This window comes from Mus musculus, chromosome 9 (genome assembly GCF_000001635.26).
Source record: "Mus musculus strain C57BL/6J chromosome 9, GRCm38.p6 C57BL/6J".
Lineage (NCBI taxonomy): Eukaryota > Metazoa > Chordata > Mammalia > Rodentia > Muridae > Mus > Mus musculus.
In genome coordinates, this window is record NC_000075.6 from 78,008,711 (window position 1) to 78,021,260 (window position 12,550).

At 46.8% G+C, this 12,550-nt stretch overlaps 1 long non-coding RNA gene and 1 other non-coding gene across 2 annotated transcripts; one reads left to right on the forward strand and one right to left on the reverse strand.

Moving 5' to 3' along the window:
• The first annotated feature begins 4,106 nt into the window (after positions 1-4,106).
• On the forward strand, positions 4,107-11,993 carry Gm39375. The gene is made up of 4 exons (XR_870937.1): positions 4,107-4,795; positions 6,310-6,550; positions 9,997-10,171; positions 11,373-11,993. It is a non-coding gene; the product is annotated as a predicted gene, 39375 (long non-coding RNA).
• On the reverse strand, positions 5,262-5,388 carry Gm23609. Its single transcript, XR_003948498.1, has one exon. It is a non-coding gene; the product is annotated as a small nucleolar RNA SNORA17 (small nucleolar RNA).
• Positions 11,994-12,550: the final 557 nt, after the last annotated feature.

The following is a 12,550-nucleotide window of genomic DNA, read 5'->3' on the forward strand; positions in this document are numbered from 1 at the left end:
AGCAGAGAAAGACTTGAAGCTGGAAGGATTCTAATTGTGCTGCTGGCTTTGCAATGGCGGAAGGAACTGCATTAGGCAGCTTTTTTAAAAGACAAGATTTCATGTAGCCCAGGCTGGCCTCCAGCTCCCTATACAGTTGAAGATGGCCCTTGAAGTCCTGCTTCTCTTGCTCTAGCCTCTTGAGTGCTAGGATTAGTGACATGTCCCACCATGCTTGACCGGTCAACTTGTCATGTCTGTAACAAAGGAGCCTAGCTTATAAATAAGAGGTCTGACTAAGTTATACCTGTGGAGGCTGAAAATCCAGGTGGCTTGACTCCCGTTGATGAGGGGCTGTGGTAGATGGCAAGGCGCATACAGGAAGCAATGAGGGGCAGGGAGAGACCAGTGGGCCGGGCTGGCTTAAATAAACTCTGTGAAAACAAGGGGGCCATGAGAGGATACCTTAGTGTCCTTTTGAGGACATCCCTCCAAAGATTCAAGAGCATCCTATTGGCCTCCAGTGTTTGGATCCCACTATTTGCCAGTGCACTGCCCTGGAGACCAAGGCTCCAACATTCAACCCAGAGGAGAAACTCCATCCCACCCGAGGAGCTAAAGGAACACAGCATCCTTGAAGAGCTGCACAGGGCAAGGGCTGGTCCTCTGCAGCCGCCAGAAGAGAATGAAGCCTGTCCATGCCCTCCTTTGAGACCAGGTGGTAGCTATTGCTGTAGCTAAGTTGGACCTTAAATTCCTGATCTTCCTTTCCCTCCTTCCAAGTGCTGGAATTATAAGCAGGGGCCACCACGCCTCGTTATGGAATCTCATTTCATTTGAGTTGCGAAACGGAAGTGTCCCCATCTCTCAAGCACTCTTGAAGCTGGCACATGCCTATGTTGTCCAACTTGAGAATACTAGTCTGTAGAGCAGCTTCCTGGAAAGGCCACACATGCACCTCTTCTGCGTCTTGCATCTTCCTGCCTGGGGCAGAGGTTACCTGTGGAGGGGCAGCGGCCATCTTGTAACTCGGAGGGTATTAGTCCTTTTTCAAGGGTGTTGAGTGTAAGCATAGGAAAAGTCTGAGCTCAGGTGATGTCATCTCACAAACTTAGACAGCTTTTGGTCACCTTGAGATTGTGGAAAAAACAATTGTCTGGTTAAACTATCATATCTAAATTTGTTTTGTGTAGCCAAATATCCTTTTAACCACAATACAATTTTAATGTTTATGTGACTATCATAAAATTTTACTCTGTAATCATGGTCTTTGGAGGGAGGACATTGAGATAGTGTCTTCCTATGTAGCCTAGGCTATCCTGCTTTAGCCTCCTGCGTGTTGGGATGGCAGGCACACACCTCCGCACTTGACCAGCTTTCTTCATGGGAAGTCATTCCTGAGTCAGGAGAACTTTGCAGGACAGCCCGGAAGCAGAATACAGGGAGTTACCTGAGTCAGTGGTCTCTAAGTGAGGATAGACCAACAGCTTTCAGCAGTACAGAGGGACCAATTAGAAGGATGAGCATCTGCCAGGCCCTGCCCCGCCCCACACCCTCTGCACCCAGATTCTGAAGGGGTCCAAGCTATGTGTGTGTTTTTGCGAGGCCACTTGATGATCGTCACATACAGATAGATGGTGTTTGATTTACAGCAGGGCTTCCTGCAATAAACCCACCATGTACTGATTTGTGGTTTTCCTTTTGTTTTTGACAGGTTTCCTGTAGCCCAGGCTGGTGTCGAAATTTGTCGAGCTTAAATTCTTGGTCTTTTTGCCTCTGCCTCCAAAATGCTAGAATTATATACATGCACCACTACATCTTGCTATAAATATCTAGAAAGCAGGTGAGTTGCAAATTCATTTAATGCCCTTAACACACAAAATACCAGATGTTAGCAAGACAGCAAGTAAGCAAATTACCTTGTTTGGGGATTACTAGTCCAAGTAGGGGCCTTATGTGGCAAGATGGAACCATAACTGGAAAAAAATTCAAAATTAAAAAAAATTTCAAAGTGTGCTTTTCCAGATCAGGTACTATGCTCACATCAGAAAAAAAAGTCAAAAGATTGCAAATCCAAACACCGTAGTTCGGAGCCTCGAGCATACTACAGTTGCAGAACCATGAGCCCAAGTCACATGTCAGCCTCGGGCGTGCAGAACCCACAGAGGTGCGACAGAACGAAACAGCTCAATTTAACCCATGCACCCTGCTCACAGCCAACAAAGCTCCCCGCTTTCCGGTAAGAAAGGGGCTGCCACATCTTGGCTGTTCAAACCAGATAAAAGTAAAAGCAATAACAGCACAAACAAAGCCTTAGTCACTTGGAGAGTGAGGTTCACTGTGGCTCATGTTGGGTACCCAGGAGCCACAGACCGATGATTTTGCAGGAAGCCTTTAGTCCTTTGCCTTCAGCAGTCTCCTCCTGCCCCTGCTCGGCTATAGGCTGCAATCTAAGAATGGTAGCCTTATCTGTTCCCATTCTAGCTCTCAAATAATTGACACAGAGACCCATTACATTTATTAATCAGCTCTAAGCACTATGACTGGACAGATAGTATCTATTCTAACCCTCTATGCTATTTCCCAGCTACAGGCCCCAATGTGGCTTGCAGTTTGAGCCTCATCCCGGCTTACTCTGACCCACGTGTGTCCTCATAGTGAATCCCTTGGTGACCTGCTTGTCACCACTCCTCCACCTCTTCCTCCCTCACCGTCCTTCTCAACTTCCTCTCTCTCCCCTGGGACCCCTGCTGGAATCAGAAGTCCAGCCTTCCTATCTCCTCTGCCCAGGGATAGGCTGATTAAGTGCACTGACTGCTCTTCCAAAGGTCCTGAGTTCAAATCCTGGCAACCACATGGTGGCTGACAACCATCTGTAATGAGATCTGATGCCCTCTTCTGGAGTGTCTGAAGATGGCTACAGTGTACCTGTATAAATAATTTAAAAAAAAAAAAGAAGATGAAGAAGGTTTGGGGTGGTGAATGACTTAAGGTATATCATCTTCTACAGGAACCACCAAGAAGCTGGCTGTGTTAGTAAGGAGGGAAGTCAGTACTCACGTAAAAGTTACCAGAGAATGGGAGAGCCAGGGCAAGGGTTGGGCTCGCTGTGAAGAGCTAAGAACCTGCAGGAGTCTTTCCTTAGACTGACGCTCTCAGCCCATCCTCCTTCCTGCGAATGGGCTAGGTGAAGGCTGGCACATCTGACCACTCACTATTGTGCTTCAGTATGGTCAAAGTGGTCCAGCCCTGATGCTTCCACGGGCCTCCAAGTAGTGGGGGTATTCAGGCTGCAGACAGGTCTGCCAGCTGGAGGCTGCTAATTGGAATTCTGCACTTTCTAGGGTGGGATGCTAAAGGCCCATTTTTTTTTTAATTTAAATATATTTTGTATAGGTTTTATGGATGTGGTGTGTGTGTTTGAGTTTCATGGGTGGTGTTTGTTTGTGTGTGTGTGTGTGTGTGTGTGTGTGTGTGTGTGTGTGTGTGTGTGTAGATTTGAGGACAACTTCCATCATTCTTTTCTCTCCTCTCACCACGTGGGTTCTGTGGGCTCGAGGTCATGCCTCTAGGCTTGGCAGCCAACACCTTCTTCACATTGAGTCATCTCGCCAGCCCAATGGGAAGCCTATTTAAATGGCATTTAGTGTGACCAAAAAAAAAAAAACATGTCTCCTTTATCTGGATATGGATTAATTTGGAGCAATAGATGGATCTTTGTAGACATGGAAAGCCAAGTTCACAGTGAAGTAACTTGGCCAAGGCGACAAGGGCCAACTGAACTACCACTGGTTCACAACACGTGATCCACTACACAGTTTCGGAAAAATCTCTACCGAATACTACACAAGATCTGCAGCCTTGGTTGTCTGAAACAGAATTGATGCCTTTAGGTAACATGTTCTAATTCTTTGTGTTCAATTGTAAATACCAATTATGCTTGATACAACAGAGCCATTTTTGGTTTTTTCTTTTTTGATTCTTTGTGAATTTCACATCATGTACTTCAATCCCTTACATCTCCCCCTCATTCCTACCCTCCATCCCTGCAGCCTCTCCCCAACAGAAAAAAAAAAATCTCACTGTGGAAGCTGTAGTGTGTCACAGTTATGGAAGCTGTAGTGTGTTCCACAGTACGCCCTTTTGTGGTATATACTTCTTTGCTTGCAAAAGTTCATTGCAATGAGTCGTTGGTCTGGTACGAGGCCTCTGGCTTCTGCTACTCTATCAGTACTATAACCAAACTGGGACTCTTCATGGATGTCCTGATGTTGCCTTGTGTCATGGAGATCCCGTGGTTTTGGATCTATAAGAGTGGCTCCTTCATGCACTCCAGCAGTTCATCCACGGGGTAGATGTTGGGGTGTACCAGTTTAAAGCCCTGATCTCTGCCTGAGAGGTATCTGAGCTGGTCACCCCACCCGATCCCCTGCTATCACACCCTCAGGGATGGCTCACTAGCAATGCCCCCAGACCAGATCCAGCTCTATCCTGCTGCCCAGATGAGGTACAGGGCCTGATCCCCCAAATGCTGCAGCAGGTGAGGGGCAAGAGCAGCTCTCCCACTCTCATGACCCCAGCACCAGGTCTCCTGACTGCCATAGGCAGTGGGAGTGAACAGGGAAGAGGGTATCTCTCCCTCACCCATGCCACTACAAGGAAACTGGTGGTAGGACCAGCTCTCACACTTTCGTATCATCCTCAGCTGCAACTCCTACAATGTGCAGGCTACTCTCCTGAGTGCTGCAGCTGGCTAGCATGGGGGTCAGCTCTTTTGCTCTCATACCCCCAGGACCAGTTCTCCCATGATGCCCAGGTGAGTGGTGGGGCAGTTCTGCACAACCTTCAGACATCAACATGTCCCCAGGCAGCAGCACAGATCAGGGACCTCTGCCTGGCTTTTGGTGGTAACAGACCCCTGCTACTCCAGAGCCACTGACCCAGACATGACCCTCAATGGAGCATAGGCCAGGACCCCACCATGATCCTAGTGGCATCACATCACAGATGTGGCCACTCACATCAAGCTGTTCCTCACTACCCTCAAGTCTCTACATCTGCCTCTCTCCCTTATACTCACATCCTTCTGTTTCTCTTTCTCTTCCATTTCTCCACCGCTGATTGCTTGGGTCTCTGAGTATCTGGGGTCATCTCAGGAGGGCTATGCCCAAATTCTGCATTATCAACTGGGCAGAGATCATCTGGAACATAGTCTGCCCTTGCCCCAGGCCTGTACCATGGCACTGGACTGGGAGGTCATCTCAGGTTCACCTTTTCCAGAGAGAGTCAGGCTACTAATCAGATGTTCACAGGTCAGAACACTGAGTGTAGACGTAGCATCTCTCCTCTCTGCCACCTACTGACACACATGTGACATAGCAGCACACCTGGAACACCTCTAGGGACAGAGAAACATTTGTTTTTATTGGCATCAAACTTGATATTCTGGGATGGTGCAACACTTTCTGTCTGTGTATAGTTAGCAATAACTTACTATATATTCCAAAACCAGTAGAAAAAAGAAGGGTTTTGTTCTATTTTGAGACAGGGTCTACCTATGCTGGCCTCAAACTCATGATCCTCCTGTCTCTGCCTCCTAAGTTCTGGAATTTAAAGGTCTGGGCTGCCACACTCAGGGAAGAAAGAGTTCTGAAAATTCCCAACACACAAAAAACGATTTTTGAAAATTGAGGTGGTGGACTCGCCGGCTATCCTGTCTGACCTCTGCTCTCTGCTTTTGTCTGCTGAAATCTCACACTGTGAGATGTGTGTCCACTTATTACATGGGAATTACATGAGGATCAAAGCAGACATTCACCTGCTCTTTACCAGGACAGATCCAGATTGCAGCTAACAATATCTTCACCTCGCTTGTCACTCCCAAGTGAGTTACACAAACACTGTCAAGACAGACAGTCCTTTCCAAATGACAGCAGAAATCAGGATGTCTGCTCTCCAGTTCAAGAGTTCAGTGGACCCATTACTTTAAAGGGAGCTTGCTTAAATTTCCTGAGAGGATCTTTCTAAAATAGCTCTTTCTCTCTCCCAGCTGACTTGCAGACCTAACTCTGTCAGATTCAGGTCTGCATGACAAGCTAGCTATGCAGGGGTGAGATGAAGGGTGGTAGGAGGTGGTGGTTTGAGCAACCTCAGCAGGCTATTTCCCTCCCCGACCCCCTTTTTCAATAGGGTGTAGCTCTGGCTGATCGGCTGACCTTGAACTCACAGAGGTCCAGCTGGCTCTGCCTCTTGAATGCTGGGATTAAAGGTGTGCTCCATCATGCTCAGCTTAAATATTTTGTTGTTGTTTGTTTGTTTGTCCATTTGAAGGTATCAAAAGTCAATCTCAGCTATCAACTGAAGCTGAGTATGGTAGCCTATGCCTATAAATCCCACGGTCAGAAGGCTGAGGCAGGAGGATTGTCAAAAGCTCGAGACCAGACTGGACTGCTGTGCAAAGCCAAAAACAAAAAAAAACAAAAATGAAAAGATGCTGATTTGGTGGAGCTCTGTCCGACAGCAGCTTTCCCTTCAAATATCTGTTAGACCTTTGGAAATGTGGCAAAATCTGGTAAGGTGGCTTTGGTGGATGGCAGGAGAGTAAAGAAGTAAGAGATGAGTCTGGGGTGGAGGGAGAACTGTAGTACCCCTGAGTGGTGCTTCCGGAGTCCAGTTAGGTGTGGCACTGCCTGTGATCCCAGTAGTCAAGAAGCAGGGGCAGGAGGATTTCAGGTTCAACTCAGCCCCGTAGCTTACTGATAGGCCGTGTAGCCAATCAGTGAGCTCCACGATTAGCGAGCACTCTTGTCTCAAAAGCTAAGATGAGGGTCAGTGGAAGGAGACATCTAGCTTCCATAGGCCATGGCACGAGTGCACACACACACACACACACAATACAAATAAATACTTTTTTTTTTTTTAAGGTAGGCCCAGGGATGGGTGATGTGCTGCTGCGCAAGCATGAGGACCAGGGTTTGAAACCCCAGAACCCATGTAAAGTTGGGCATGATGTCATCCCGGTGTTACAGAGGGGAGATGGGAGGTGACAACAAGAGACTCTGGGAACTAACTGGACAACCAGCCCAGTGTGGGAATCCGCAACAAAATAACAAGAAACCCTATCTCAGGTTCACTCTGGGCCCCTGTCTCAAGGATGGTGACAAAGCTGGACACCAAGCATCCTCCTCTGGCCTCTATGCATGCCTAACTTGCACATGCGTGCTCATACAACACACACACACACACACACACACACACACACACACACACACGTACGTCCCTGAAATGAAGTCAGTCGAGGTTAATTTACCATGGACTCTGATCCCTGATCACTGAACCTCGGAGCTAGCCTGCAACTGTTGACCCTAATACACCTCACCCCCTGATCTCTGCTCTACAGAGCCGCATCCCACCACAGCCTCAGTATTTAATGACTTCCATCATCTGGAGAGTCAACCAAAGTCACCCATTTTAAACACACAAAAGAGTTAAAGTGGGCTTTAAACCGTATTTAAGGTTTGAGTCTAGTTCAACTTCTAGACAAACTATTTGTCATGGTGCCTCTAATAACCTGGAGGATCACGGAGATGATTAATTTGAGAGGGGTGGGTGGAAGGTAGGGGGTTGGAATTTATTTTTTATTTCAGTCTTTGGGTGGAAAAGGGGCCTTGCTTCCTCGGGAGCAACTGGAGGAGCAGAGAGTTAAACTTGAAGGAGACAGCTAAGAGTTAATCATTCCGGGCACGGGGTGAAAGCCAGTAGGAATTCTAAAAATAATGCCTTCTCCAAAACTGAAGCCGTCTGCAAGAAGCAGGATTGGAGCGCTCGTTAGCTTGACTCCTTTGCCCTCTGCAGCTGACATTGTCATCCAAAGCCCGGAACAATCCTAAACCGGGGCTAGCTCGGTAAAGGGAAAAAGAATCGAGGATGCCGAAGGACACGCGTCAGACAAGTTTGGGGCCACAAAGGGAAGTGGCAGCTCCACGGGGCTTCACGGGCAGCTCCACAGGGCTTCACGGGCAGCTCTGACTGCCGATGGCAAAGATGTAGAAGAGATGTAGTCTTTGTTGACAGCCTTCCTTTTCTGAGCCATTGTCATTTGTAATGTCACGGGCTTTGAGAGGATGGAGGAGACTAGAAAAAGCCCGTAGTCCGGTAGCTTGTGCGCTTCCCTTCGGTTTTCTGTGCCCTTTGTTCAGAAGAGTGCCCGACTCAGATTCATCTCTTTCAAAAGCTTGCTACCTACATTGCCAACCCAGCGTCGCAGGTCACACGGTGGAGCCTTTCTTTCCTTTTTCCCTCCTTTCTTCTCTTCCTTGCCTGTCTTCCTGTCCTCAGCACTTTAGGATCCTGAATGGGATACTAACTAGTCTCTGTCAGAAAGAGACAGAAACCAGGCTCTGAAGTTCTTGAGAAAGCTGTAGGGGCTCCGCAGGCAGCACACTCGGCCTTGATTCTAAGGTCTCCATGCTCAGCTCCACACAGGAGGGCACTCAGGGGAGGCAGTAAGTCCCACTGAGAGCTGGGCTCAGCCCCCCATTGATCATTTTCTGCAATTCTTATTACACAATTGGTTACTTTCTACTTTCTTTACAATTTTTATTTCTTTAGTACTCTGTGAATATAAAATAGCAGTTTTTCTTAGATAAATGTTTATTTCTCCCACTAAAATGATATATTCAGAACCCTTTTGTTGCTACTATCTCCCACTGTGTGAAAGCAAAATTTGCCCACTTGCTCCCTCCAACATGACTCAACACGAGGGTTTAAAAGCTGGTTACCCGCTTCCTGCTCTTGGCCATTATGGGCTTTCCTACGACCTGGCTCCCTCATTTCTATCTGAATATACCTCTTTCAGTTTTAAATTATGCCTTCCCAGGACTGCATCATTACCCTTCTGACCTCATGCCATTGTGAAATAAACCTTTACTTTAAACTTCTGTTCCCGTTTCTTTGTGACTAGATGGGAGGTCTCCAAGCTACCTGTGAGTGACAGCCTATGACTCTTGACTGTCTGGAAACACCTGTCCCCAGCTTGATCAGGATTTGGGGTTGAAGCTCAAATGCCTGGCTTCCATAGGTGTTTTTCACAGTCGGCTGAGGATGTTATGACAGTATGTTGACTGAGTCTTACATCAAGCAGTCGCTATTCACATGGGTGGCCCCTTAGATCCATCTTCAGAGTAACTTATTGCTTTTATTCATTAGTTCAATCTCTATATTTCCTCTGGGTTACAAGGCTTTTGTTCTTCCAGACTGTGAGGAATATCTGTTTCAAGCACATCTTGAACCTAGATGTGATGGGAGGCAGAGACCAAGGATTAGGAGTTCATAGGCCTCATCTACTAAGTTCAAGGGTTAGCTAGGCTTAAGGACACCCGATCTCAAAAATATTGAAACCAACCACATGAAAACAAAAGACCTTATTTAAAATGAGAGAGGGGAATACAGCAGGGCACACATACAATCCCATCATTTGGGAGATGGGAGTAGGGGTGGGGATCACGAGTCAGCCTGGTCTGCCTTAGCTCCTTTCTCAAAAGACAAAAATAAAAATGAAGTTAAAAAGACACAACTTGGGGTGTGGTCTCAACACTGACCGTCTTTGCTTTCAAGTCATTTACTCATACGTTAGCTCATGAATTAAGAGGTTTGGTCTTAGGACATTGTATGGGGGGGTGCATGTGCACCTGTGTGCCTGTATGCATACACACACACCCACACGCACACACACACACCACCACACATGCACACACATGCACACGAGCACACACCCACGCACACACACACACCACACACCACACACACCCACACGCACACACACACACACACACACCACCACACATGGGCACACATGCACACGAGCACACACCCACGCACACACGCCCATGCGCACACACACACACACACACACACACACACGCACACACCCATGCGCGCACACACACACATATGTGTTGAATTGGAACTCCCCTTTGTTCTTTGGTTCTGTACTGTTTGTTTCTTCTATTTTCACAGGACCTGCAGCCATGCCTTCTGTGAATGGCTTTCTCTCTGGCTCAAAGGCCACTTAGCTGTCCTTGTGGCCTTTCCCTGCTGAGTTCCTGAGGGTCTGAGAGAGCATGCTGTGACAGCATCCCCTGAATTGTAGAAGCAGCATAAAGAACTCTTCTCATATGACCTAACCCCACTGGTCAGTTTTCACAGCCCTCCTGAACACTTTGCCTGGCCTACGTGATTCCCTGTTTCAAAACAACACAACCTTTCTGACCTTCCATTTAAATAAAAAGATTCATTTAGACTTTTAAAAATGCATAGAAACCTACAGTCTCAACGCAAATGGTTTTTATTTGTCTACATTCCTTTCTAGTCTTCCTCCATTTGCAGGGAATATTCACATGGCTGAAACCAGAACGGACCATTTGTCCTGTTTCTCTCTCTGTGGTTTGTGTTCTACAGCAGAAGGAGGGGCACACTGCATCAAGGGACTGGAACATCGGGTGTCTGATAATAACGGGATATCTGAATTAGCAATGGGAAATCCTCAGAAGTGATTATATTCCAGCCTTAATAACCTGCTTTGGGATCAGTAATAATTACTACTTCCTCGCCTTTAGTATTCTTGTTGTTTATTTTTCTTTTTAAAGAATTATTTATTTATTTTTGGATATGAGTACCACTATAGCTATCTTCAGACACACCAGAAGAGGGCATCAGATTCCATTACAGATGGTTGTGAGCCACCATGTGGTTGCTGGGAATTGAGCTCAGGACCTCTAGAAGAGCAGTCAGTGCTCATAACTGCTGAGCCATCTCTCCAGCCTGACTAATCTTTTTTCTTTGTTCTTATTTTTGGAAGGATAACTTTTAATACTCTACAGCATAATAGGTTAACTCATGTAGGCATCGGGTATATGCCTCCAAAATATCTAGTGGGGAGGATCTTGTATGGTTCTTTTGCTCCCCGACAAATATTTTTATTGATTATTTAGGAATTTTACCTAGTGCATCCCAATCCTACTCACTTCCCAGTCCTCCTAGGACAACCCTCCCATCCTTGTAACCTCCTCCCAGAAGAAAAAAGAAGAGAGAAAATAATACCAAGTCCATTTGTGTTGCCCATATACTCACTGGAACGTGGTCAAATTTCCACTAAACTGAGTCCCTCCCCACCCCACCCCCATCATAAGCTATCAGCTATGAAGAGCTACACTTCAGCATTTTTTAAGAGTTGCTTTTAATGGCTTCCTGTCTAGACTCTTTCTTTTCTGAGGATGGGAGTGCTAGTGGGGGTGGGATAGGCTGTCTCAGAAGCTGTCTATGCCTCTCCTCCTCAAATGTGAGTCTGCAGACATCAATAGTCCTGTAAGAGAAGCCTCTTTGTCCTTTATCAGCAGCAGCACATGGACCATGGACTTCTGTGTGGAATCGGGTGACAGCACGAATCGTGAACATCCACATGGCCTCTAGTGTCAACACAGACCAAGGACCTCAGCATGCTCTTCGGTGATAGCACAGAACAAGGACATCAACATCTCCTTGGCCACAGCCCGGACCACAAACACCATCATGATGTGGGCACAGGCCATGGACACCAACATGGCCCCTGGCGGTTGAACAGACCAAGGGCATCCACTTGACTTTTGATGATAACATGGACTACAGACATCAAGATGGCCTCCTACAGGAACACAGACCACGGGCATCCACATAGTTCTCTGAACTTGATCATGGCCTTTGGTGGCAGCACAGGTCATGGGCATCAATGTGGGCTCTCATGGAAGGTAGCATGTAGGGGTGGTCTAAGGTGCTAGATTTAGACTTATCTTTTCAAAGCATAGGCAACTTCTCTCTCCAAAGTGCCCTAAATATTTAATCTTTTGGGTAGGTTGACAGTGGCAGCTCCTGCAGGCCAGGCCTTCTCTCTGACAGGCCCAGAGAAAGGACACTTCAGCTTCAACAGCTAGATTCCCTCAATGGTGTCTCAGTCTCCTCCCCAAACGTAGCTCTTGTGCAGGCTTGAAAAACAAGCTTAAAATACTTCTGTGTCTTAATGTTTCCTTCTCTGGGAGCTCATAGCTCCTCTGCTGTTCCAGCCACAGGAAAGAAACCTTATTTAAAGTGTTCTATGCCAGGTTGGAGAGATAGTTCAGCATTTAAAAGCACTGACTGCTCTTGCAAGAAGACCCAGATTTGATTCCCAGAAGTCACATGGTGGCTCACAACTGTTTAAAACTTCAGTTCCAGAGAATTCAGTGACTCCTCGGACATATAAGTGGTACACAGACATACATGCAGGCAAAAACTCTTTATTATTTATTTTACAAATAAAATTAAAATAAACAAACTCTTCTACTCTGGCAAGATGAGGTCATTTGTCAGCAACTTAGGTCTGCGTAGACTCTTCTGCAGGCTGGGTCACCTTTTCCACAAGTCCTTCAGGCCTATCTCTCTCCCCATAGCTGCTCAGCTGCTGAAATCCACAGCCTTGTCTGGGGGCTTCTTTGGTCTCCAGGTCTAAGCCAGTGACCTCACATTTTCAGAGAGGAGCAGTCTGATCCTCGAGTGTGGC